Consider the following 5265-nt stretch of genomic DNA (forward strand, 5'->3'; position numbering starts at 1 on the left):
TTTCATATCATGTTTGAAGGTGCAATAAAGAATTTTCAGTTACTCTTAAAAACTAGGGCCTAGACATTGAAGTATTCCGAACAAGTGAGAAATGTTCTCTGGGCTTTTAGAATCCACACCAAGAGTACTTCATCTGGCCAGGGAAGCAGATTTTATTTATTTGTATTTCTTTTTTATACCATTGAGAATTTTGAGAATCTAGCCTGAGATAAATGCATTAATTGATAAATGCATAAGTTTATTATTCTTAACAAAGTAAGATTAAAAGAAGGTGAACTAAATAGCTGACTTTTTTTTCTGACTGTAAGAGAAAAATATTCCTGGAAAAAGTTAGCTTGGTAGATCTACAGAATAGGAAGAAACAATATGTGTGGCAGTCATGAAAGATGGTTATGGGTTGTTCAGATTTAAACTTAACATAGCCAAAAAGCATTAATTGTCTCTTACTTCTTTGTAAGATACGCAATTTTTTTAACAGTGTCTTTGAAGGCTTCTTTTACTTGTTTGTTTCAAAGTGTATAAATGAATGGGTTAAGCAAAGGGGCAACTGACGTAGCTAGCATTGACACCATCTTATTAAGGGCCACTCCTTCCTTTGCTGAAGGTTTGATGTAGATGAAGATGCAGCTGCCATAGGTCATGGAAACCACAATCATGTGAGAAGAACATGTAGGAAAAGGCTTTTTTCTTTGTTGGGCAGAAGGGAATTTTAGAATTGTCTTGATAATGTATGTGTATGAAAGAACCACACCAATTAGGGTAATAATTAGTGTTACCACAGCAAAACCCAAAGCAATTTCTTCTATAAGCATTGTGTCTGAGCAGGATATCTGTAAAACAGGATATGTATCACAGCCAAAACTATCAATGAGATTTGAGTCACAGAATTCCAGCTGGAGACCCATACTCAAAGGTAGGAGGATGATCAATAAGCCAGCAAACCAACAACAGAGAACGAGTGTAGTGCAGTCTTTGCTGTTCATGATGGTTGTGTGATGCAGGGGCTTAGAGATGGCCACACAGCGATCATAGTACATGGCAGCAAGGAGAAAAAATTCGGTTGCCCCAAAGAGGACAACAAAAAAACATTTGTGTGGCACAAGCATTATAGGTAACAGTTTTATCTCCAGTTGTCAGGGTGTACAGAAATCTGGGAAGACAGACAGTGGTGAACGAGACTTCCGAGAAAGAGAAATTTTGGGGGAAAAAATACATGGGAGTTTTAAGATGGGAATCCAAAAGTGTGAGGGTGATAATTGTAAGGTTCCCTGCTACACTCAAAATATAGGTGAGAAATAAAAATATCAAAAGCAGAATCTGTAGAACTGGGTCATCTGTCAACCCCAGCAGGATGAATGTGGTTATTGCTGTATGATTTCTCATCACTGCCTGTGTCAAGTCAAAAACGACTGGCTCTGAAGAAAGAAGGGCCTTAAGAAGCTAGCATGGAACCTGAATGAAAGATGTAAGCAGTATTATTGTAGTGCTTTTTGCATTTGGATAATGGGATTTTACTGGAAATTTTTAAATATGAATCTTAGGTTTATAATCCGCTGATTAGAAACATTCTTTATAAAACTGTCAGCTGAAAAAAAATCAAATCATTAATCACGTATCTTGTTTCATATGCTATTCCTCAATATTATTGCCTTGTGGCACAGCTGTTAGTAGTCCCACTCTTACAGCTTATTACATTATTTTTAACATTTTTTTTTGTTTTTTTAGGTTCCAGTCACCTTTTTCTTTGCTTTTCTCAGCTTACTAAAATGCTCTATTTTTTTTAACAGAGAAGAATTTGTCAAGTAGTATGCTGGTCTCTAATTGTGTTTTAACATAAGCAAAATACCTTTAAAGGGTTAGATTACATCTTTGTCCTTTATCTCAAGTTAAGAACAAAAAAAGTTTATATGAGGGTATATCTTTGTTTTGTTTTTCCTTTCCTGTATTTAATCAAAAAAAGCATTTCTAATCCAGTAAAATGGTTGCTTGTTGTTGACAACAGAATGAAACACTGTCCAGTCTTGCCCCATCCTCACAATCGTTGTTATGCTTGAGCTCATTGTTCCAGCCACTGTGTCAATCCATCTCATTGAGGGTCTTCCTCTTTTTCCTGACCCTCTACTTTACCAAGGATGATGTCCTTCTCCAGGGACTGGTCCCTCCTGATAACATGGTTGCATAGGCAGGGGGTTTCCCGAAGAGACGTGAGGAACATTTTTCCTTGAATAAACTCAACATAGTACTTTGAGCCATGGCCAGAGCCCAGAAGGAATGGTCTGTGGTACTTGCTCTTTCTGCCAGCCTGATGGACTTCAGCGTTCTTCTCAGCAGCACTCAGACCTTCAGAATCTATCTCAGGCACATCTTACTGACCTCTCTTTTCAACAATTTCTTCTGATCTCCTCCTCAAATCACTATTGCCATTAATGTACCTGCCAACCCATGAACTCTACAGTTTATGCTCTCTGAGTTCTTCATATATATAACCTGTCTAAACAATAGCCATGAACAAGCTGATCCATATAAACCAAGTTTTATAAACAAATCTTAATAAACCCACCTTTTCCTTGGCATTTGCCATTGTAAACACCTCCTACCAGTTTTATGCCTCCTTGGACTCTAATGTTTATGTTTTCACAGTTATCTCATTTGGTGGGGGCCCAGGAAGATCTCCTATCCATTCTGTCGAAACTTTCTTTCAGGTTGACTCACATTGGAGTTGCTCTCCAGTATCCATCCTGTAAAAAAAAAGATCTGGTAAATGTATTCTCACTGGGGATGATATTAATTAAAAATAACTTAGTATATTGGCTCATAATATGTCTTTGTGTTTTTATTAGTGGGAAGTGATTGTTAAATGAGCAATTTTAGGCATAACTCAGGGGTTTTCAGGGAAACTGTATGTACCCAGTTCTTCCCAATGTGTGTGTTCTCAACTGAGAATCAAAAATACATTAGATTTCTTTACTTCTCTTCCCTATGATTGCTCAACATAATCAACATTTATTCAGATAAATATTTAATAATCACCTATTATTTACAGAGCATAATGTCAGAGACTAGAGTTCTAACCATGAACAAGTTTCTCTCCAAAGAAGATTTCAGTTTTCCAATGGGAGATAATATTTCATTTCAGTGCATGAACAGAGACATAGTAAGATGAGATAACGGTGAAAATGCAATTTTGTGTTTGGGGTGATAACTAATGCATTGCTGCCGAGTCGATTCTGACTCAGAGTGACCCTATAGGACAGAATAGGACTGTCCCATAGTGTTTCCAAGGCTGTAAATCTTTACGTAAGCTGACTCACATCTTTCTCCCATGGAGCAGCTGGTGGGTTCAAATCACTGATCTTTTGGTTAGCAGTAGAGCGCTTAGCCACAGCACCACCCCCCACACTACCAGGACTCCTCTAGGGTGAAAATTATTATTATTATTATTCCTTGACAATCACTCTTCATTATACTGATGGCTATTCATATTTTACTATCTTCACTCACTTCCTCTAGGCTTTGTTTCTGTCTACTAAGGTTGGCAGTGTCAGCTGTCACCTTAAGCTAAGTTAGCAAGGTGCATTGCTCAGGGTTCACATACATGGTTATGGAACCAGGAAACCTAATGCAGCTCATGGGAGAAATGGTTTACTGGAGAGGTGGTATCTTGTCAAGTACTGTGAAACCACACAGAGAAGATTTTGATAGGCTTATTGAGTGATAGGTCAATCTGATTCCTATATTTCTAATTCTTCTTTCCTTCCTTCCTTCTCTCCTTCCTTTCTTTCTTCCTACCATGTTACCTATTCCAATTGCTGTCGAATCAGTTCTGACTCATGGTGATCTCATGTATGTCACAGAACAGTTCTACAAAGAGTTTTGAATGGCTGATTTTATGGAAGCAAATCACCAGGTCTTCCTTCTGAGGTGCCTCTGGGTGGACCAAACTACTAACCTTTCAGTTAGCACGTAAGTGTGTTCACCTTTTATCTTTGTATTGGTCATTGACATTTTTACTGTATCGTCACTTTTTCTACAAAGTTCCTAGGCTCTAAAATTATTGTCTGTTCCTGTTTTTGAAAATTATTAATCTCCAATTTTGATAGGAATGACTTGTGAAATAAATCACTTTAGCATTTTATAGTCTATTAGTTTAATGTGTTAAATAAATAATGTAATCTTTTTTTAATTCATGAAACTTGTTAAATCAAAATTAGTTCTAGCAATGAAACTACTCTTGTGGTGGCAGACCATTTGGATATAAGGCTGCTTGTTTTGCTTTTTGTCTACCTGCAACCATATCACATTCCCTTTTTAGTTAAATTACAAGTGGTTTCCTTGAGAACTGAAAGCTACATTTTTAAAAAATAGAATTTGGATCATTTAAAGTTTGAAACAACAATTTCGTTAAATAAATATTATACCACCTCCCCAAAGTAGTGTTTTCATTAACATCAACAGGTAGCCCTTGAGGACTTAACCTATACAAAGCTACCTCCTGTCACTGCCACTTTGTGAGCTACAAGTGTGATCGAGATTCAGCTTTTCTCTTTTATTGAATCTCTATTTAATAAATTCTTTTATATATTTCAGGCAGCATGACCTCACTTATGTTTGGAACAATCCTCAATGAGTCTTCATTTGGGAATAGGGTTCTTATAGACTGGAATAGTGGAAGCCCAAGAAGAGTTGAATAGCACCTCCCAGGTTTCCTGTAAGGTAATTTCTAATCCTCATATTCTTTGATTTTTATGACATTATACAATATTTTTGGGAGGAGATATCTTTTCCTTTGCCCTTCGTATTTTGCCTCTTAAGTAACAATCTCTTCAACTGATATTTATGGCTGTTTTTTCCTAAAGGTAAAATGATCATGGCAGGAAAATTCTAACATCAGATATATTCAGAATAACAACACATTAGAAGTAACTGTTGACTCTGTTTTTGGCAATCTCAATTGCAAGGAACTGAAATCAGATTTTTTAGCCCCTGTCTATGTTTAGAGAGCCTGGAAAAATGGGTCATGACAATTGCATATTTACTTTTCTGACAGTGCTTCATCAGAGGTCCTTGATAGAACCACAATTTGAAGAGCATTATGCTGGTGGGGAGGTTTGTGTGTGCTTCCGACCACACCTCACATTTCAACTATCTCCACCCTAGCCCCACTGTGTCCCTAAGCTAGTGCACACACACACACACACACACACACACACACACACACACACATACACAAATATACCCTCTAGCAGGCAAGTCTTATAACAAACA

The 5265-nt window shown here is 37.1% G+C and overlaps 1 pseudogene; it reads right to left on the reverse strand.

The window, feature by feature from the left end:
- Window positions 1–443: 443 nt before the first annotated feature.
- LOC101353993 (olfactory receptor 6C2-like) lies at window positions 444–1398 on the reverse strand (annotated as a pseudogene).
- Between the last annotated feature and the right edge of the window lie 3867 nt (window positions 1399–5265).

The sequence above is a fragment of the Trichechus manatus genome, unplaced genomic scaffold (assembly GCF_000243295.1).
Source record: "Trichechus manatus latirostris isolate Lorelei unplaced genomic scaffold, TriManLat1.0 scaffold00027, whole genome shotgun sequence".
Classification (NCBI taxonomy): Eukaryota; Metazoa; Chordata; class Mammalia; order Sirenia; family Trichechidae; genus Trichechus; species Trichechus manatus.